Genomic DNA, 23,264 nt, shown 5'->3' on the forward strand with positions numbered 1-23,264 from the left:
AACCTTTAACTTTTTTTTTTTTTTTTTATGTACAAGCCCCAATGATTGGACCCAAGACTTCTTATGTGGGAGTGTGGAAAGCCAGTGCTTAACCATTGACCACATAATCTCCCCAAACCTTTCACTTTTAACTTGTTTGTGACCTTATGAGATGGGTCTCTTGTAGACAACATATAGATGGCTCATAATTTTTTATCCATTATTTCAGTCGATGTCTTTTGATGAGGGAATTCAATCCATTAGTATTCAATGTTATTACAGTAAAAGTACTTGTTCATCCATTTTGTCCTTTAGCCCTCTGTTGTAATACTATTCTATTGTCTGTTTTTTACCCTTTAATATATGCTTCCTAATAATATTCACTTCTATACTCTTCTCCAAATCTCTCACACTTTTTTCCTTCCTGTCTGCAGCAATCCCTTTAGTACCTCTTTAAATTCTTGTCTTTTGATAGCATATTATATCAGTATTTTTGTCTGTGAAGACTAAACTCACCCTCATATTTGAAGGACAGTTTTGCCAGATATAAAATTCTTGACTCCAGTTTTTCTCTTTCAGTACTTTAAATACATCATGCCACTTTCTTCCTGCGTCCATGGTTTCTGATGAGAGGTCAGCATTTAATCTTATTGAGTTTCCCTTGTATGTGATGTTTTACATTCCTCTTGTTGCTTTCAAAATCCTCTCTTATCACTGATATTTGTCTTTCTGAATAGTGGTTGTCTCAGGGTAGGTCTATTCAGATTTATTCTGTTTCTTGTGCATTGTCCTGCTTGGATATTGATGTTTATGTCTTTCATAAGAGTTGGGAAATTCTCAATTATTTCTTAAAATATTCTTTCTGCCCCTTTGTCATTCTTTTCTCTTTCTAGGGCACTGATAATGTAAATGTGCATGTCATTCCCTGAGATTCTGCTCCATTTTGTCCATTCTCTTATTCTCTTTCAGTTCTTCTGTTTTTCCCAGTTCAGATGTTCCATCTTCAAAATCACTAATTCTGTCTTTGAGCAATTCAAATCTGCTCTTATGTGTCTCTAATGTATTTTTAATCTCATCCATCATTTCTTTCATTCCCATAAGTTCTGTTACTTTTCTTTGCAGGCTTTCAAATTGTTCTTTAAGCTCATGCAGTATCTTCTTTTTTGGGGGGGGATAAGAAAAAATTTATTTATCTTTAATTAACTCTTTTCAAAGTTAATAGATCACACAAAACATTACATTAAAAAACATAAGAGGTTCCCCATATAACCCACTCCCCACCCCCCACCCCATCATTTTGAATTATATTTTTTGAAGATGCATAGATCACAAAATATGTTACATTAAAAAATATAAGAGGTTCCCATATACCCCCAACCCCCACTCCACTCCCCCCACATCAACAACCTCTTTCATCATTGTGGCACATTCATTTCATTTGGTGAATACATTTTGGAGCACTGCTTCACCACATGGATAACAGTTTACATGGTAGTTTACACTCTCCCCCAGTCCATTCAGTGGGTTATGGCTGGATATATATTGTCCAGCATCTGTCCCTGCAATATCAGTGCCAAATCAGTGCCAAGTCCTGAAAATGGCCCCACAACACATCCATTCTTCCCTCTCCCTGCCCTTAGCAACTACCATGACCACTTTCTCCACATCAATGCTACAATTTCTTCCATTACTTGTCTCTTTACTCATATTTTCTTTAAATTATTTTAATCGACAGGAGAGTTGTGAGATTATCTCTGATTAATTGTCCTAAATCCTGTATCTCTTCAGAATATTTAGTTTGATTCTTTCATGGGGCCATCTCTTTCTGTTTCCTACTATGACTTGTAAATTTTTGCTGATATCTAGGCATCTGAATATGTTTGTTAATTTCTTTGTTGGTCAATTTCTCTCTCTTGCCTATTTTGTTTCACAGCATTTTAAAAATATTTCATTCAACTCATTCTAAATCTTTATTGCCCAGTTTAAATTACAAAAATCAGTCCAGGGGCCCACTAATGGGGTCCAGGTTTTCCCTCAGGTGTTAAGATAGAGAGAGAACCAAAAACAGTTTTTGTCCATGCATTTTTCAGACTAGTGAGCAAGTGTTGCTCATCAGTGCATCTTTCCACAGAGCTGTTTCAGTCTGGGCTTTCCTCTGTTGCTTTGTTGATTCTCCAGAACAGAGATTCAAAGCAGGCTCTGCTGGCCAAATTCATCAAAAGAAATCTTTCCAACTCCTTCTCCAGTTTCTCTTGAAACAGCCGACATGTTCCCTTCTCTGTCAGCTTCAGTGAGCCAGGGGTTTTACCCCAACTTAATATCTTGGGGGTGGGCAGGCAAACCCTCCCCAGCCACTGCAGGGAGTTGGTAACTCATGTTTGTTGTTTTGAGTTTTTTTCCTCTCTGCCCCTCACCCTCCTGGGAGTTCTGTAGCACTGTCCTATTCTGCTGGCCCCCAAAGCTGTTCCTGCAGGCATCTTTTGGATATTTCTCCATTGTTTTTTATGAGAGAATTTAACCCTGCCTGCTAGTGCAGTGCCATCTTCCCACAATCCCTAAAACTGCTTTTAAAAAAATGTATGTGCTACAGCATGGATGAGCTTGAAGACACCATGCTGTGTGAAATAAGCCAGATACAAAAAGAAAAATATTGCATGATTTTTAAAATATGAAATACATAGGATAAGAAAATTTGTAAAGACTGCAAGCAGATGAGTTTTAACAAGTCTGTGGTGGGTGAAGAGGATTTTGCTTAATGTGTGTTTCTGTTTGGGATAGTGAGTTTCTGGGAAAAAACAGTGATAAATATTATACAAAATTGTCAGTGTACTTAATGTCACATAATTATGAACTTATAAATGGTTAAAATAATTTTATGTTATGTTTATTTTACCACAATTAAAACATTTCTAGAGAGAGAAATGTGAGGGCATCAGAACCCAGAAATTAGGGGTCACTGGAAGAGAAAAAAGTCATAGTCATGTGAAAGGAAAGCTTTGCTGACTTCAGTGATACCACATGGCAGATTGGCAGTGGGTGGGAAAGGAGGAGAGTGACAGAAGAGAACCAGAAGAAGTCAAATCAGAGTGCCAGGCAGAACCTGTGCCCTGATCCCTCTGAAGGGGTGGCATCCCCGCCACCATAGATCAGCAACTAGGGTGTGTATTGACACATGTCATGGCCTCTCGGGTCTGGGGACACTGTGGCACACTGCAAACAGCAAGACCCAGGAAAAGTGACAGGATAAGGACCTCAAATACAAATCTGAGTCAGTGTGGACCAGGATAGAACCTAAAAACATTCATTCTTCACCATGATTCACCATTCACCAGATGGCAGGTGTGTGTTAAGAAATTGTGGCTACAGAAAAAGCACAATTTATAATAAATTACTTATTTCTTTCTTAAATAACAGGAATTTATGCCAGACATCCAAGCTGCTGTGGTAGCCTTCCAGTCTTGCTAGTGCTGACATTCCAAGTGCAAGTGCAGTGGGCACAAGGCACAAGGTGAGAAAGCCCAGCAGTGTCCATCTCCCTCTCAGGTAGACCAGAGGCTTAGGCCTGTACCCCCTGTCCCATGCAATCACCATAAGAGTTCCAAGGAACTCCAAGGAGTTCCAAGCTCCCCTTGGCTTTCAACACACCACCAAGTCAGGAATTCAGGGTTTTGTGCCATCAGTCCTGCAGCACTACCCAACCCTGCCCAGCCCTGTTCAGTTTCTGGAAAGTACCCCAATCCCATCGAAATACCATGCCCAACCACATCACCAGCCTATGCTGGTCCCTGCCTGGACCCAGGGTCTTCAACTTCTCAACTGGAACTGCCTTCACCCCTGCCATCTCACCCAGCAGTGAGCTGCCCTCCCTTTTGGGCCTTCCTTTGGATGCTCTCTAACACCAAGCCTGCCCAAGGCCCCATCTACTCAACATGCTTGAACCAGCAGACAAGGGAGGAATTCAGAGGCTTTATTTTCCAACCATACCCAGGAACTTCTGTCCTCTAGTGAGCCTGCTCTGGGCATCTAGAGAGCCCCAACTGGGCTTTGCCCTCCCCTACCCTCCCATCATGTCCACCCATTCCACCCATCATCCTCCCACCAGTGTGGCTGCAGAATTCCTGCTATTGGCCACCCTTGATTGAGCACAGCACCTGTCACTTGCCAGGCTCCATCCTAGGCCCTCAGAGCCCAACTGGGAACCACCCAAGGCAGAAAGCTGATATCTGCCCTGCGGACTGGGCCTGCAGGAGCTGTGGGCACCAGGGTCCCACTTGGCCCAACTTTCTGCCTTCATGCAGGACACACTCACTGTCATTGGGAATCCCTCTCAACTCAGCAGTCAGAAACAAATAGGGGCTCAGATTAGATATGCTATCATAGGAAGCTTCAGCCTGAAGCCCGAATGGAGATTGGGAGACCATGGACTTGCAGACAGGCCATGTAAAGCCATCTTCACCTGGGAAGAGATTCCCTCTGAGACGGGAACTGTGAATGTCCTTGTTCTTACAGATCTCAGGGACTCTGGGATGAGAGGTGGGGCTCTGGAGACTCCCAGCAATTCCCCAAGTGGCTGAGGCCACCTGGGGCAGTGGAAAAATCTTCCAATTCCTTCCTCCTGATTCTTTGCCATTTGAAAGCAGTCTTCTTCTGTGGTCCATTGGGGCTTAGAGCTAAGGCCTTAATCATCCAAGTCCTACTTGTTCACCATGGCAATATCTCTAAATAAGGGAGGGAAGCATTGCCAGAAAGAGCACTCCTGTCACAAATTACTGCAATACAACAGCACCTTTTACACCCCTGTTAATTGGAGATGCTCAAACCCAAAAATCAACCTTGTCAAAAAGCAAACTTTTCACTGACCTTGTCTATCTGACTCTTTGAGAGTTAGACAGGAAAATACCACACATGGATAACAAGACACATGAGTATTCCAAGTCTTTCCTTTGGGGAAACCAGCATGGCTATGTGAGTTTTGGTGGTCTGAGTAACCAATCTCAGAATCCCCAACCTGTCTGTGATGTTGCACATATGGGCCCCACTGTTTCAAATTCCTTGAAATCTGTGAGATGCACCCTAAAAACAGGACATTTGGGTTTCTAGGAAGAGGCACCCCTCACGGTAAGTACAAATATCCCCACTTATACTGTAACCTCTGTGAATTGTGTGTGTAACATGTAATGGGGCACCAGACCAAAAGAATTTTTAGTTGGGAATACTAATCAAACACCATCCCTTGCAGGCAGTGATCTCTTCCAGAGATCATGACAGAAACTTCATCAAGCAGCCAGAACAGCCCAGTCCAGCAGGTTTCCAACCCTACTCAGCCGCTTCTTTGCAGGAGAGATGATGAAGTGCACTCACTCAGATGTCATCTTGCCCCACCTTTGACAAATCATTTTAACTACCATATCTGCTTTACAAGAAAACTGAAAGGAAGTACTGCAGACTGAAAAGAACTTACTCCATTGGGAAGCAATGAAGAGCACAGAAAATGTTAAATATGTAGGTTAATATAAAAGCTTCTATAGGTATACATTGTCTTATTTTTTGTTTTAATTTATGAGAAGGAAATTGTATAAATCAATAATTTTTACATGGAGCATTTGTAACATATAAAAAATATATATCATAACAACCTAAAGAAAAGGGAAAAGAAATAGAGGTACATTGGAGAAAAGTGTCTGTATTTATGGATTGATCTCAAGTAGAATGTATAAAATAAGCTGTATTCCAATCTTTCAATAAGAATCTGAAAGGAATAACTAAAGGAAATGTTAAAAGTAAACAAATCAACTTAAAGATTACACTAAATAGTAACTTATACAAAACAGAAGAACAAGAAAGAAGACATAGAAAATAAATAACTACTAATATAATTTATAATTCCAGAAATGCCAACAACCCATTGAATGTGAATTGCCTAAACAGCCCAATGTTAGAGATCATCAGATTGGATGAAATTACAAGATCAAACTATATACTGTCTCAAGAGACCCATCTTAGATTAAAGACACAAATAGAGTGAAAATAAAATGATGGGAAAAGACATATCATTCAAGCAGAAACCAATAGAGAACTGGAGTAATTATATTAGTATCAGACAAAATAGACTTTACAAGAAACATTACTAGAGACAATGATGTATATTTCATAACAAAAGAATGAATACATGAAGAAAATATAACTTTAAATATATGCATACTTAATATCTATGCCCCAAAATACCTAAAATAAAACCCTGACACCTACCTCAGAGACAGTAGAAGAAGGATGGGGCAAGGTTACTGTCTCATGATCTTCCCCAATTCAGTTCCTCATACTTTATACTGCCAAGTTCATAACATTCAGCCTGATTTTTTAAAGCACATTTTCTAATTTGGCTCATGTAGATCATTTTCTCCCTCTGAATGCCCAAACTATACTAGTTTTAGTATATACAATTGATGTACAATGAATGTTTTTGCACTAAAAAAGTAAATGAATGAATGGATGGCATCCCACACAGAGATGGAGAAACAAGGGAAGACAGCATATTCTAGGACCTGTTATAAGTTGTTCCAAATGCCTTCAGTAGCATTTTCTAAACTGAACTCCTAAGGATGTTAATAGGTTTTCAATAAAAAACAGGAGTTCAGTACTCAAAACTTACATTCTGCTCTTTTCCTGGCTATTCTTAATGCCCATTACTGTGTTTAAACCAATTTCCCCACTTTCACAAATTAAAATTATTTGTTCAGAATTTTATTAATAATTTGTGAATTTCTACTCAGAACCTTTTTAGAATATCCTGAACTCTACTGTAGCATAACTCTGATGAGATGGTAGGGGTGAGCCTGGAGAGATGAACTGTGGCCAGACCATGAGATTTTTGGTATGAAATGTTGAGGAATTTGGACTTTACTATGGAGACTACATAAACCAGTGAAAGATTTTCAATAGGGTTGTTATATTTTTAATAGCATCAATATAGAGGATGAATTGGAGAACGTTCCATCAAGAGGCAGAGGAACTAGCAGAAATTTTGTGATAGAGAGCCAGGATACAAGTAATAAGCACTTGGGATAGTCTATAGCAGGAAAAACAGGGAAGAGGAGGGAAATTAAGAAAATGTATTTAGGGAGTAGAGTTGACACATCATCACTAAGTGCATTAATGAATGAGAAAGCAGGACATGTCAAGGAAATCTTCTATCTTCTGTCTTAGACCATTGGTGGTGACTACACCCTGACAGGGAAGAGGGGGAAGAACATTGTATGATAAGCTTTAGTTTGAGGTGTCTATGAGAGTTCACTGGAAATTCAGATGTGGGGCTGAGGGGACAGTTCTCACTAGATGTGAAGATTTAGGTTATCTTGTATTTTGATTCAGTTGAATCCATAATTTGGAAGTGGTCACTCCAAATTATATTAGAGTGAGGGGTATATGGGCAGGAGTTTGAAACTTTGGGCATCAACAGGAAAGGGATAAATGGTGGAAGACTACACTGAGAAGGAAGAAACCAAAGGGTAGGAAGGAAGTTGAAAAGGATGACATGGGTAGGCCAAGGTGGGAGTAGGGAAAAATATAATCAAACCTATAAATAATGATGAGAGAAATTAGGAAGAAATGATCAAGAAGATAAAGAGGAATGTGTCATTACAATTGAGAACTTGAATGTAAATGGTCCTTAGAAGAGCAGTTTCAGTGGAGTAGTTGGTTGAAGTGTGACAAGATCACAGCTAGTTGAATTGGAAATGAGGAAGTAGTGTCAAGTAATGACAGACTCATCTAAGAACCTTAGCTCTGAGAGGAGATTGAGGGAAGAGTACTTACAGTGGTGAAGGCCTTCAGCAAAGCAGATATTTCAGTTTTGGATGAGCCATAAAGAGAGGGGAGAGCATGCTTATGTGCCAAGGGAAAGCCAGAGAGAAAGGGGCGAGACATCTGAAGGGATTGAACAAGGTTGTTGGGGCAAGATGAGAAGCAACATAGTCAAGGTCAACTGAAATAGGCCTATTAATATTTGCTTATTCAAGTATATTGTTCATCGATTGGCATATTTTGGATAGATTCACTAAGTTAGGCAGAAACATCTTCTTACCCATTTGACTATTCCTTACCTTAGTAGGTTAGAACAAATAAGGGTTAACTTGGGAAGCGGACTTGGCCCAATGATTAGGGCATCCATCTACCACACAGGAGGTCTGCTGTTCAAACCCTAGTCCTCCTTGACCCATGTGGAGCTGGCCTATGTGCAGTGCTGATGCATGCAAGGAGTGCCCTGCCACACAGGGGTGTCCCCTGAGTAGGAGAGCCCCATGCACAAGGAGTGTGCCCTGTAAGGAGAGCCACCCAGCATGAAAGAAAAGTTCAATCTGCCCAGGCATAGTGCCACACACACGGAAAGTTGACACAAGATGATGCAACAAAAAGAAACACAGATTCCCATGCTGCTGACAACAACACAAGTGGACAAAGAAGATGCAGCAAATAGACAGAACAGACAACTGGGGTGGGGGGGAGGGGAGAGAAATAAATAACTATAATCTTTTTTAAAAAAGGGTTAACTTGCCCAGAAATATGCCATGTTCCTCCTGTTGCTTCTACCCTGCTTCCACCACTCTCCATACAGATTCCAAAGTCCCATGTGATCTGCTTTCTTCTCAGCTCTCCAATTGCATTCCCAACCAATTTTCCCCACTCTCTCTTCTGTTCCTTGAACTGGGGAACTTCTTTCCCCATTTAAAGCATTTGCCCTTCCTGTGACTGCTGCCATGAAAGCTCTTGCCTTAGCACTTTGAATGGCTGCCTCCAAATTCTTCATAACTAAGCCTGAAGCTCACTTCATCTCCTCACATGAAAGGATATCTCTGTAACCACCTATACTTTATTAGTGATCATAGTAGTCTTTTTTTCCTTAGTGTGATTATGTTTTAACTTTATATTTAGAGATGTTTAGATTTATATTTACAGAAAAATTACAATAACAATTTAGGGAATTCCCATACAACATCCTGGCACCCACACATGGTTACCACTACTGACATTGCTGATTAGTGTGGTCCATTTGTTAAAACGGATCAATCAATATTGAAGCATTGAGATTAATGAAAAGTCTATAGATAATAATTCTCTTTTTAATTCCTTCAAATCATTGCATGAAAAAATGGTTATATTTTCTGGCATTTAATTAGGCCTGCGGTGAATAAAGCACCATCAAGGTGACAGTGATTTACCATAAATGCCAGTTTTTCAGTGTATATTAAATGCACAATATTCCAAATTGTGAAATAAGATCAAATGTGTTAAGATTTATTGTCATCTTCCCTCTGAGTGTATAAATACTCAACACCAAAACAGTACAGAGTCACTCTCTCCTAGTGGAGCATGTAGAGCAGGCATCTACCAACTCTGGCCTGAGTAGCAGGCCTGCCTGGGAGACTGGCCATGATTGTATCTTTTGCCTCCTCTTCTGGCCATTTGTGCTAACTAATAAACTGTTCATTTACTACACGATTTTCTGTGCCTGAGCCTATGTTCCCAAGATGCACTACAGAGCAACTTGTTCCACTGATTTAGGGGGCTGCAGAGTACCTTGCAAATTATGGAATGGAATTGTGTTTTTTTGGCCATTATTTTCAACTTTCTTTTGTATCTTTTGTATGGTGGTGTCTTGAGCAATACAGGACTGAAGCATTTGTGTAGTAAACTGTCTACAGCTGATCACTGACCACAGTTTTTGATTACTGAATTCAGATCACTGAGTAATGGCTCTGGGGGAAGTTATTATTTCAACCTGCTCTGCACAAAGATAGTAGTAGCCAATGTTTCAACCTTGTCTACAATCCTGGGTAGAGGTAAAGCCCCACATTTCAGGTACCTATGGCATGATGTCTACATCCTCTTGAGGAAGGGTATCAATAAATGGGACTTTAAGAATCCCCCATGAATACCAGGGAGCTGCCAAACTGGTTTAATCCTAAGATCAATGAGGTTGGGGCTACCAGATTCTGGCTCATGGTTTCTTATATCTCTTTTCATTCTGGAACCAGGATTACAATCAGGCCTCCGAGAATAATATTGTTGTGAGTGTGAGGCCATTCATTGTTTAGGAGATTATGAGAATTGAAAATGGAGACCTGCAGGTGAAATCAAAATTATGAGACATTAGAAAGATAATAGAGTAGGGAGTTCCAGTACTCAGTCCTTCCACAACAACTATAAGACAAGCAAGGAACATCTGAAACACCTATTTCAAATGTTCAAGTCCAGTATAACACTGTACAACATCCATGAAAGAGCAGGAGGAAAAGGCCAATAAACTATCATAAAAAACTGTAATTACAGTCTCTGAGTGGCAGCTACTGGTGCCCACTGTACAATCTCACAAAAGGCCACCCCCATGGGGCATAGACCCTGGCTAGCTGCCACTGGCAGAAAGGTATTTAAAAATCCTATTCTCCAAGAACAGGAGAGGCACACTTGATCATTGATCACAGGTTTTAATAATGAGTTAAGATCACTGGGTAATGGCTCTGGAGGATGTTATTGTTTCAAACTGCTCTGCACAAACAGGGTGGCATCTACCAACCTTTCCTGGACAGAGGCAGAGGCAGTGGTGATTTAAAGCAGTAGTTCCCCAGGGTTGTGGGGGAGAGTAAGCTGAAGTGCTGCATTTGTTGCCAGGCTAGAAAAGCTCAGCTTTAGGAAGACATTCAAGTTTTGCTGTCCTTACTCTCCATCTCCACAGGACACATTGGAGCAAGCCTACAACCCTTCATTAGTCCCTGGCTCTGTTATAACTAGGAAAGAACAACTTGGGAATGTCTGGGGTGACCTTCCTACCAGAATTTATACTCTACACAAAAGCAACATGAGACAATGAAATGAGTGTGAAAAACTAGAAGTGGACAGTCTGAGACAAAGGCCTACAGCTTCAAATACTCAGGAAAGGGCAGTCTATATACTAGGAAAAGAGCAGAAAACCAAACTCCTGTAAACAGTGAAGCTCCAAAACAACTAACAAACAAAGCCACAGGACAAGATGGAGGCCCAGAAAGACAAGGAAAACCCTGCACAGTACATTTGCCTTGACAAGCCTTCCTGATAAGAGGGCTGAATTCCAAGGAAATGTTTGTCTTCTCACCAGCTGTTTACAAAGTGAAAAAATCCATCCTGAACATAAATACAAGAATTAACATTTAAAATATTAGCACAAAGAATGTGCAAGAAAAACCCAAAATACAAACAGAGAAACATGAAATGATGGTCCATACAAAGGAAGCAGATAAAAATACAGAAAGTTCTAATGAAGAAGATGAGAATGTGGACATAATGAACAAAGTATTTGAAAGAGAGGTCTTAAAAACTCTAAAGCGGGTGAATGAAAGTCCAGGTAAAGAACTAAAGTATATCAGAAAAACAAAAAATGAGCAATATAAAAGTTTAAGTAAAGAGAAAAATGTAAACAATTTAAGTAAAAGTAGCAAAACAATAGTACCAGAGTTGAATACCAAAATAAATGGTAATGAGAAATTTTCAGGAGGCTTTCAAGAGTAGATTGGAGTTGGCAGTGGTCTTGAATAAAAACATTTGATGTGAGTTAGGCTGAGGAGGACAAAGAGAAAAGAAATATTGAAAGTGAAAATAGCCTAAAACGCCTATTGCATACCAATATATCTGGCTCTGCCAGATGGAGAAGATAAAAAGGGCCAGAAGGATATTAAAAAAATAACAGAAACATTCACAAACTTTTAAGAAGGTGTGAATATGTAAATCCAAGAAGCTTGGTGACCACCAAATGGGATAACCATGAAAAAATATACTCCATCATATATTGATTACACTACCAAACACAAAGGACAATCAGAGTTCTGAAAGCTGCAAGAGAAAAGCAACATTTTTACATACAAGGAGTCCCAATTAGATTGAGGAGTGATTGATTTCTCACCAGAACTCAGTGGAGACAAGAGGGCAGAGGGTTGAAATACTAAAAGTTCTGAAGGAAAACAAATGCCTGACAAAAATTTATACAGCGAGTTGCTCTTTCAAAAATGAGGGAGAGGGAAGCAGATGTGGCTCAAGTGATTGGGCTTCCATCTAACAAATGGGATGACCCAGGTTTGATCCTTGGGGCCTCCTGATAAAGGCATGCCCATGTGGTGAGCCAGGCCCATGTGGCAAGGCAGTGACCCACACGGTGTCAGTGTCTGTGTGGCAACCAATGCATTGAGCCAGTTCCTGCACAGTAAGCCAGTGCCTGCATAGTGAGCCAGTGCCTATGTGGCAACCCATGTGGTAAGCCAGTGCCCATGTGGTGAGCAAGTGCCCACACAGTGAGCCATGCAGCAAGATAATGATGCAACAAAAAAGAGAAATGAAGGGGAGAGTCAAGGTGAGACAACAGAAACCAGGAACTGAGGTGGCACAAGTGACAGGGAAACTCTCTCCACATCAGAGGTTACCAGGACCAAATCCCAGTGCATCCTAGAGGAGAAAATGAGAAGCAAAAACCAAAAAAGAGAAATAGAGAAGATCACACAACAAAGGGACACAGACAGGAAAAAGAGCAGGGTGGAGGGGAGCGGTGAGAGAAAAATGAGGGAGAAATTAGGACATTCTCTGTAAAACAAAAGCTGAGGGAATTCATCACTACTTGACCTGCCTCACAAGCAATGCTAATGGGAGTTTTTCAGGCTGAAATGAAAATACACTAGATAGTACTTCAAAAACAGCCTAAAGAAACAATGATCTGCAGTACAGGTAACCATTTGGGTAATTGTAAATGCCAGTATTATTGTATTGTATTGTTTGTTATGTAACTCTGTATCTTGCTTCCTACAAGTGCGTAAATGCAAATGTAAAAAAGGTAGTGATAAATAAACCTTTATTACACTCAATACACATATATATAAATGATAATAAGTAAAAAATGGTCAGGATTCAGGGGCTTAAAGTATACATGCAAGCTATTGAAATAGTACAAATGACTACAGGAACTACTGAACAGATTAAAAACACCGTTTATTCACTATGTGAGTTCTTTGGTATGTTTAAAGGTTAAATATGTGGCTGAAGTCTCTTTCATACCCAAAACTATTATACTGTGAGTTTTTACATTTAAAGAATATTGACTGATGGCTTTCTCAAATTTTTGGCATTCATAGGGATTCTCTCCAGTTTAAGTAATCTCCTGTTGTCCAAGGTTAGAATAATTAATGTTTCCTGAGGGCAGAGCTAAAAGTGAAAGTTTTCCCACATAGATAGCATTCATAGGGTTTCTCTCCAGTGTGAATTCTCAAATGTTTTTGAAGACTAGTATACTGACTGTATGTTTTCCCACAAAGACGACATCCATGAGGTTACTCTCCAGTGTGAGTTCTCTCATGTTGTTGAAGAGCGTAATGTTGACTGAAAGCTTTCTTGCATAGATGACACTCATGGGGTTTCTCTCCAGTGTGAGTTCTTTCATGTTATTTTAGGGTGGATAGTTGAATGAAGGCTTTCCCACAAAGATGACATTCATGGGGTTTCTCTCTAGTGTGTTTTCTCATGTTGTTGAAGAGAGCTACATTGACTAAAAGCTTTTCCACATAGAAGACATTTATGGGGTTTCTCTCCAGTGTGATGTTCTTTCATGTCGTTTTAGGTTAGATAGTTGAGTGAAGGCTTTCCCACAAAGATGACATTTATGGGGTTTCTCTCCAGTGTGAGTTCTTTCATGTTGTTTGAGGGAAGATGATCGAATGAAGGCTTTCCCACAAAGATGACATTTATGGGGTTTCTCTCCAGTGTGAGTTCTTTCATGATCTTTGAGGTAAGATGATTGAATGAAGGCTTTCCCACAAAGATGACATTTATGGGGTTTCTCTCCAGTGTGAGTTCTTTCATGTTGTTTGAGGTAAGATGATTGAATGAAGGCTTTCCCACAAAGATGACATTTATGGGGTTTCTTTCCAGTGTGAGTTCTTTCATGTTTTTTGAGGTAAGATGTTTGAATGAAGGCTTTCCCACAAAGATGACATTCATGTGGTTTCTCTCCAGTGTGAGTTATTTCATGTTGTTTTAGGCGAGAAAGTCGAATGAAGGCTTTCCCACAAAGATGACATTCATGTGGTTTCTCTCCAGTGTGAGTTATTTCATGTTGTTTTAGGTGAGAAAGTTGAATGAAGGCTTTTCCACAAAGATGACATTTATGGGGTTTCTCTCCAGTGTGAGTTCTTTCATGTTGTTTGAGGGAAGATGATTGAATGAAGGCTTTCCCACAAAGATGACATTTATGGGGTTTCTCTCCAGTGTGAGTTCTTTCATGTTGTTTCAGGTTAGATAGTTGAGTGAAGGCTTTCCCACAAAGATGACATTTATGGGGTTTCTCTCCAGTGTGAGTTCTTTCATGTTGTTTGAGGGAAGATGATTTAATGAAGGCTTTCCCACAAAGATGACATTTATGGGGTTTCTCTCCAGTGTGAGTTCTTTCATGTTGTTTGAGGTAAGATGATTTAATGAAGGCTTTCCCACAAAGATGACATTTATGGGGTTTCTCTCCAGTGTGAGTTCTTTCATGTTGTTTGAGGTAAGATGATTGAATGAAGGCTTTCCCACAAAGATGACATTCATGTGGTTTCTCTCCAGTGTGAGTTATTTCATGTTGCTTTAGGCGAGAAAGTCGAATGAAGGCTTTTCCACAAAGATGACATTTATGGGGTTTCTCTCCAGTGTGAGTTCTTTCATGATATTTGAGGTAAGATGATTGAATGAAGGCTTTCCCACAAAGATGACATTTATGGGGTTTCTCTCCAGTGTGAGTTCTTTCATGTTGTTTGAGGGAAGATGACTGAATGAAGGCTTTCCCACAAAGATGACATTTATGGGGTTTCTCTCCAGTGTGAGTTCTTTCATGTTGTTTCAGGTTAGATAGTTGAATGAAGCCTTTTCCACAAAGATGACATTCATGGGGTTTCTCTCCAGTATGAGTTCTCTCATGTTGTTGAAGATTGCTACGTTGAATGAAAGCTTTCCCACATAGAAGACATTCATGGGGTTTCTCTCCAGTGTGAGTTCTTTCATGTTTTTTGAGGGAAGAAGATTGAATGAAGGCTTTCCCACAAAGATCACATTCTTGCTGTTTTTCTCCAGTGTGACATCGCTCATGCAGTTTAAGGGAAGAGGATGTAGTGAAGGCTTTCCCACCTAGATGACATTCATGGGTTTTCTCTCCAATGGGAGTTACATTGTATTGCGTGAGTTCAGAGCATTGGATACAATTTTTATCATTTTGGTAGCATTCATATAATTTACTTGTATGGTGAAAATGCTTATGTTGTTTAAAATTTGAATAGTCACTGAGGACTGCTGGAGGTGGTTTCCTGAAATAGGATTTCTTTGTTAAGTGAATCAATGCATATTGATTCACTATGGATGTGAAAGAAGAATCTTCTTGCAAAGAAATACATTTAAAGGAATTCTTCTGGGTGTGAGATCTGTGCTGTGGGGAATTAGATGAGAGACTGTAAAACTTTTGTCCATTTAAATGAATTCCTGCATTTCCCTATATATGAAACCTAGGCTAATCCCTAGTGGTAGTCTACAATGAAAATATCTGCCATGTTGGTTTCATATAAAAAGTATTCTAATCCATACACATAGATTGTCTCTATTATAAAAATCTAATTGCAGGGTTATCTGATCAATTTTGAGCTTCATGATGTTTTAAAGATTACATTCATGAATCCTGCTTATGCAATTTGATTTTTATGTGAACTCAAGTTAGAGTATGCGTTTAGGTTTTTATCAAAAATTCAAACTATCACAAATTTTTGCTGGATTAGCACATAATTCTAACATTAATTTTAATTTCATGATTTACTGAATTTCTAATTTATTTCATCCTTTGATATCTATTTAGAACACTAGGGTTTTAAAAATTGAACTTACCAATGACATGATTTTAGAAGAGTCTTTCCTACAGGTAGGTTTACTGAATACCATTTCTATCATTTCCCATGTTTTAAAGGCACATTTCCTCCCTGTAGTGATTGCAAAAGCAGAATAAATTGTTAGAATAGTATCAGGGGAAGAAAAATTTTAAAAGTTCCAAATATCCCTTTCAGTATGTTTCCCACATTCACAATTAACTGGGAAGAATATCAAAGTCATACATAAGATAATTGTAGGACATCACAGTCAGAAAGGATTTTGAGACATGGAATGTGAGGAAAAAGCAGTGAGGTAAAAAAGAAGAAAAAATCTTCCAAGAATAGGAACCAGAAAAGGATTATTATGTGATAGTTAATCACAAAAACAAATGAATATTCCTTTCTCAATGCCAATGAAACCCAATAAAGCTTGAGAGATATATGGAACAAACATATGTCACTAAAATGTCCCCATATCTTGAGGTACATTTTAGAAATCATAACTCATACAAAGAAAACTGAAGAAATCATTACACACTTAAGGAATCCTGAAGTTAAAATATGCAAGCACATACTTTATCATGAGACCCCTCTTCTAATGTAGAAGTCTTCACAGCTCACCTGGATTCTGGTATTGAGGAACAACTACTCCTTCTCTCGACACTTCTTCCTGTTCCAACTGTGAATGCACATCTCTTTTGCAGACTTGATATCCTGTTTGTATGGAAAAAAGTTACCTGGATTTTGAGTTATGACAGTAACAGGGCATGATCATGATGTACATCACAAGTTACCAAAGAATAGGGTAAGCACTGAAGGTCAGCAATGCAACAATAACTTGAACTTAGATCACTGACAATATTTCAATAGAAATTGTAATTCTTGACCTTTTGCCCATTTCAATGAGGACCACTGTTTGTTGTTACCCATGTACTAGTAAAAAGAGACTGTGGAATTGTCTATATTCTAAATGGTGTGAAGTCTATGTTTTCAAAGCAATTGAATATTATGTTCAAAAATAATCCAATTAACATAAATTCCCAAAAAAATGATCTAAATTGTATATGGAAAAGGATATATGCAATGTTTCTACTACTGTGTTCTGAAGCCTCAGCATAGGACTTGGAGGAGAATACTTATATCAGCACAGCCCTGATTGCTGGAAGTTGAATTTCAAAAAAGACATTAAATTTTTGTCAAGAAGATTAGATTCTGTTGGGGTGAACTAGATGTAAATAAAAAATTAGGAAGCAAATTCATTTCGGGATAGTTAGCACAATATAAATGTATCAAAATTATAAAATTTAAAAATATAATGTAAGAAAGATTATACAATTCAGAGCTGATTTAGATATCTGAATTAAAAAATGAAAGATGATTTATGATGAATATATAGGTAGATTAGATAGATGTTAGATAGAAAAAAGATAGATATGGGTGGTAAATATATTTTGAGAGTCTCACCTACTGAGACCAGGTTACTGATATTCTCCAGCATCACTTCTCTGAACAGCTTTCTCTGGGTTGTGTCTAACAGGTCCCACTCTTCCTGGGTGAAGTCTACAGCCACATCCTTCAAGGTCACTAACTCCTAAAAAAATCACAGAAATTTGTGTTCATACAGGTCTACCCTTACCAATGTCTTGAGTGAGATGTACAAAATAACAGCACTAAAGAAGCAGAAACTGTATATAAAACACAAAAGGTGTTGGGGTTCCAGAAACAACATTATCAATGCTAAACTTCCATTTGCCTTTCAGATGTACTCACAGGCACATACACACTCTGAACCCACAACACCCCATTGTAAAAGAAAATCACATGACATAGGGTGTGATATACACCTGGAAATATCCCAATAAATTTGTAATTATGCCTCTTTCTGCTAATTATTCAGTTTTCCTTTGAGCATTAATGACAATCAATATTTGTCAACAATTTTAAGTAAATTTACAGATATTATAAGGCAAGCAATATTGATTATATGTATAATTTTTAAAAAAATGGGTATGGTTAGGTTACTCCCCTATATAGATGAGCTCACTTTCCTCTCATTTATAAAATCATTTAAGAATTTGTTATGCATTTTGGCAAATGCAAGTTAATGCATCAATTGCTTTCTATCTAAATTCAATTCACAGGGCTATTATCCATTAAAATGGCAGGGATGCTTGAAAACATAACCAGAATTCTGCAAAACTAAATAGGTTTCAAATCAGTAAGTCCTGATTTCCTCAGTGTTACAAAGCTCAGGTATTCACTGTAATACATAAATACAGATGGTTTAGTGTCACGAACCTGGGACACTTGAGAGAGTTGTACTGATACATGGACTTAGACTGACCATTCCTGTGGTAGGAGACCCCCCAATCTCAACTTTTTCTGGGGTGTACAAAGACCAGTTTTATTGTCTCACTTTTATCTTCATGTCGTCTGTCTAAGATTAAAACAATCCTGTTCATTGCCTCTGGCCTTTACTAATCTTTAAAATTTTTCACTGAGACATAAATTGTATTCTATTATACAGCTTCTGAAACCTCAGCCACAATGAAGAAAAAAATAATTCTATACACGGCACCCATTTATAATATTTTAATAAATTTAATTTAGAAACTTGAAGTTGGGAAATTTGAGCAAGAGTGGTAAGGAGAATTGTAGTTTTTGAAAAATTATTTCAAGGAAAGTGTATGTGTCTCAAATAGTTGGGTTCCTGCCTACAACATGGGAGGCCCTGTGTTTGGTTCCTGTTGTCCCCCTAAAGAAGATGAGCAAGATAGCAAGCTGTCATGGGCTGGCAGAGTTTGCTGACACAAGATGATGCAATGAAGAGACAAATATATGAGGACCTGGCATGGCAATCTGATGCAACAAGATGCTGCAATGAAGAGACACAAATAGGAAACACAGTGAGAGACACAACCAGCAGGAGAAGAGGTGGCTCAATTCATTGGTTGTCTCCCTCCCACATGGGAGGTCCTAGGTTCAGTTCCTTGTTCCTTTTAAATAGAAGATGAGGATGCAATGAAAAGACAGAGAGAGCAGACAGTGAGTGCAAACAATGAGGGGGATTCAATAAATCTTTTTTGAAGTTATTTTAAAATGTACAAATATATTCCATCAAATTTTAAGAAAACTAAAATTGGAGGAAACAAATACATTATTTCTAATTTCATTTAATTTACAAAACTTCTCATGTGCTTCTGACAAATATATCTATCCTTACACCCCAGTATCTGTAATGTTGGATTGACTGAATGCACAGCTGAAAATTCAGCACCCTTCTAACTGTAAACATCTCTTCTTACTCACCTCTGTCACCACTATTCATCATATGGTAAGGCCAATCTCAAGCACTAACATGATTCATGACTTCATTATTTATTCAATGAGGCCATGGATGTGTGAGAAAAAGAAAACTTCTGTAATCTTCTCAGAGAATACACAGCCTTAACAGTAGCTTTAATCAACTCTTGTAATTACCTTAGAAGATTACTCATAGATCCATACCTAACTTACCATAATTAATAAAGAGTCATATATAAGCTTAAGATCCTTGAATAACTCCTGAATACATTTGGAATAGTCACACAAATAGGAGAAATCTTCCCATATGCTGGCAACAGAGGTACAAAAAAGAATTACCTACTCACATGTGATTGCATTGCGAAAACCTTAGCAGGCATCTATCTTCCTCTGGATTTTCACTTGCAACCAGATAAGCAGAAGGAAAACAAAGCTGAAAATGGAGAAAGAAGTCTTTTTTTTAAAAATTATTTATTATTTTTTTAAAATTACATTAAAAAAAAATGAGGTCCCATTCAACCCCACCGCCCCCGCCCCCCACTCCCCCCACAGCAACACTCTCTCCCATCATCATGACACATCCATTGCACCTGGTAAGTTCATCTCTGAGCATCACTGCACCCCATAGTCAATGGTCCACATCATAGCCCAGACTCTCTCACGTTCCATCCAGTGGGCCCTGGGGGGATCTACAGTGTCCCATAATTGTCCGTGAAGCACTATCCAGGACAACTCCACGTCCCGAAAATGCCTCCACATCTCATCTCTTCCTCCCGTTCCCCACACCCAGCAGCCCCCATGGCTACCGTTCCCACACCCATTCCACATTTTCTCTGTGGACATTGGATTGGTTGTGTCCATTGCACACCTATGTCAAGTGAGGGCTTAGATTCCACATGGGTACTGGATGCACTCCTCCCGCTTCTAGTTGTAGACACTCTAGGCTCCATGTTGTGGTGGTTGACCTTCTTCAACTCCATGTTAGCTGAGTGGAGTAAGTCCATAAATCAAAGTGTAGGAGCTGAAGTCTGTTGAGGCTCGGGGCCTGGGTGTCATATTATCAGTCCAGAGATTCAAATCCCCTACATATATCTTAAACCCAGCACTGACTACAATTCCAATAAAGTAGCATGCAAGTCTTGTGAAAAGAGATCCCCTCTGAGTCCAATTCCATCACGCAGAAACACCAGCTCCAAAGAAAGGCCATCTGTCATGGCAGTGAACCCCTTCTGCCATGACCATAGAACCCATGGGTCTCTTTATCCCTCAAAAGAACCAATACCTGGGGTTGTATCTACCTTATCTGTCTCTTAGACTCTGTTCAGTTGTACATAGGGGTATTCCTTCTGACAACCTCCAGACTCTTTTTTAGAGACTCACAGCCTTATAATCTCATTTCTCCTTTCCATTTCCCCCTTACATTAGGTCAAACCGCTTCCCAAAGTCATGTTATTATATGTAGACAGGTATATTCTACTGTTCCGCATTGAATCTTTAATTCTAGGTCATTTTCTCGTTGCTTCTTCAGCTGGTATGTGGTAGTGATCCCTCGGTGCCAGGGAGGCTCATCCCCGGGTGTCGTGTCCCACGCTGGGGGGAATGCATCGCATCTACACGCTGAGTTTGGCTGTGAGAGTGGCCACATTTGAGTAACATGAAGGCTGTCAGGAGGAAACCCCCAGGCACAATGCTACTCTAGGCCTTGTTCTTATTGCAGGTGTATAGGCTCAAAAGTGTAGCCATTAGTATCAAGAGCCCACTGTTGGGCCCTCCTTCCTTCCTGGTTCTTGCCGTTGCACCTGGAGGATTGCCGCTGCTCTCCCAGGGCCCACAACAGTGACCCCCCGGCCAGGAGCCCAGTACCCCCCCAGCTGTTGTTTTTAATTGTTTCCACTATGAGTATATATAGACATTACCATATACCCTGGGCATATGCCCTGTATAACTCCCTGTCAACCATATATATCCTGTCAATAACATCCCATATCAGTATTCCTCTGCTGCCATTGTTGAACCACTCTGTAATCCAAAACTTCCCGTAAAGTGAATCCCAACATAATGTCAGCTTCAGAAGAGTCTTAGATCACCGAAATTCATATATACAATATACAGTATTTCCCCAGATCCACCATAAAACCGTTTCCCTTCCTCAGCAATAATCTTTTAACTTATTCATATCATATTCCTGAAACTGATGTACAGATTCTGAAACTATAGTTTTCAAACAAGGTGACATTTGTGCTTACTATGTGGTCCATACTTTAGGTTGTACAGTTTTCTAAATTTTTTAGTTATCCTATGTTTTGTCTTATGGTTTTCATTATTAGTCTGTCGTCCCCTATATGTTTTTGGTGTAATATTAGCTGTTTTATATTCATCCTCATGTACTCTCACATAAAACTCCTCTTTTACCCCCTTATTTACCTTTGTTCCATCCATTGCACATCCATTTTCCCCTCCCCTTAGGGCCCACAATGCCTGCCAATCTAATGCCCTGGGAGCCGTCCTTTCTCACGAGAGATACAGTTCTCTCTATTTGATGGCATTAGTCTTCCCCAGGATATGGGTCCACCCCACCCAATGGTAGAACCCACCTTGGCAAAATGAGCCTTCAGCTATTCCCTCCGGAGTCCATCCCGCATCAGACCACACCCCCTGAGCGTCCTAACCAGGTAACCCTCCTACTTATACTTTGATACGTTTTACTCAACATTTAGTTCTCAATGAACTTCTGACACTCTCCCATGTTCGTATGTTGCCCCTCCCTCCCACCTATTTCTTGGACCATATTACCCCTCTTCCCATCCCCAGCCCCCCTCAAACCCAGAAAACCCCACCCGAAGGTAACCCCTTGCCCCCATTTTGTCCCTTCTTTGTGCTCATACTTACCGCCAGCTCATCACAGATTCCACCCCTGCAGACATTAACTCACATCCTCCCTCCACCCCCTGATTTCCTGTAAGCCACTTTTCCAGACTCTAGCTCTCTGAGGCAGTTAACTTATTTCATATCATTGAGGTCATATAGTATTTGTCCTTCAATGCCTGGGTTGCTTCACTCAACATAAGATTCTCAAGGTTCATCCATGTTATCACGTGCGATTGTAGTGTATTGGTTCTTACAGCTGAGTAGTATTCCATTGTGTGTATATACCACATTTTATTGATCCACTCATCTGTTGATGGACATTTGGATTGATTCCAACTTTTGGCAATAGTGAACAATGCTGCTATGAACATTGGTGTTCATATATCGGTTTGTGTCCTTGTTTTCAGATCTGATAGGTATATACCCAGCAGTGGTATTGCTGGGTCATATGGCAAATCTATGGATAATTTTTTGAGAAACCACCAACTGTCCTCCAGAATGGTTGGATCCTTCTGCATTCCCACCAGCAATGGATGAGTGTTCCCCTTTCTTCACATCCTCTCCAGCATTTGTATTCTACTGTTTTTTTCATGGCTGCCAATCTTATGGGAGTAAGATGGTATCTCATTGTAGTTTTGATTTGCATTTCCCTGATAGCTAGAGATTTGGAACATTTTTTCATGTGCTTTTTAGCCATTTGTATTTCTTCTTTGGAGAAGTGTCTGTTTAAATCTTGAGAAAGAAGTCTTAAGATTCAAGTCTTGACCACAATTTTCTAAGTCCCCCATCATGAATGCCAAAATTTTCACCTAGGAATATCCCCTGCCCAAATTGGAATATAAGGTATGCTCAAGAGAAATAAGGAAGGACTCTCCTTTCCCAGGGTCAAGATGTTGGAGATCTTGCCTTCTTTGGCTAATAAAGATATGATTACTTCATATTATAGATAAAAAGATGAAAATCCATGAATTGCATGTATTAATTAGCCCATGATGTCAGAGACTTTTTTTTGAAAATATAATGCCAGTTTTACTCTTTTGTTTGTAGCAGCTTTTTATAAAGATACTTAGATTAGGGGGCAAGAAGGCATCTGAGTGAGCGCACCTCATAATCTCTCCTGCAAAGAAGCAGCTGAGTAGAGTTGGAGCCCTGCTGGGCTGGGCTGTTTTGGGTGCTTGTAGGACAGGAGGTGTCTGGATGTTGACTTAGAGGGATGGTGAC

At 39.5% G+C, this 23,264-nt stretch overlaps 2 long non-coding RNA genes across 2 annotated transcripts in view; one reads left to right on the forward strand and one right to left on the reverse strand.

The window, feature by feature from the left end:
* LOC139436965 (uncharacterized) overlaps nt 1–9,681 on the forward strand; it is a 163,828-nt gene extending 154,147 nt beyond the window's left edge. The window contains exons 3-4 of the long non-coding RNA XR_011646457.1: nt 3,394–3,487; nt 5,219–9,681. This is a non-coding gene — a long non-coding RNA (uncharacterized lncRNA). The remainder of the gene's footprint in view (nt 1–3,393; nt 3,488–5,218) is intronic.
* Nucleotides 9,682–14,707: 5,026 nt separating this feature from the next.
* On the reverse strand, nt 14,708–16,772 carry LOC131274499 (uncharacterized). Its single transcript, XR_011646593.1, has 3 exons — nt 16,494–16,772; nt 15,892–15,983; nt 14,708–15,442 (listed from the first exon to the last, which is right to left on the reverse strand). It is a non-coding gene; the product is annotated as an uncharacterized lncRNA (long non-coding RNA).
* Nucleotides 16,773–23,264: the final 6,492 nt, after the last annotated feature.

The sequence above is a fragment of the Dasypus novemcinctus genome, chromosome 19, assembly GCF_030445035.2.
Source record: "Dasypus novemcinctus isolate mDasNov1 chromosome 19, mDasNov1.1.hap2, whole genome shotgun sequence".
In the NCBI taxonomy this organism is placed as follows: Eukaryota; Metazoa; Chordata; class Mammalia; order Cingulata; family Dasypodidae; genus Dasypus; species Dasypus novemcinctus.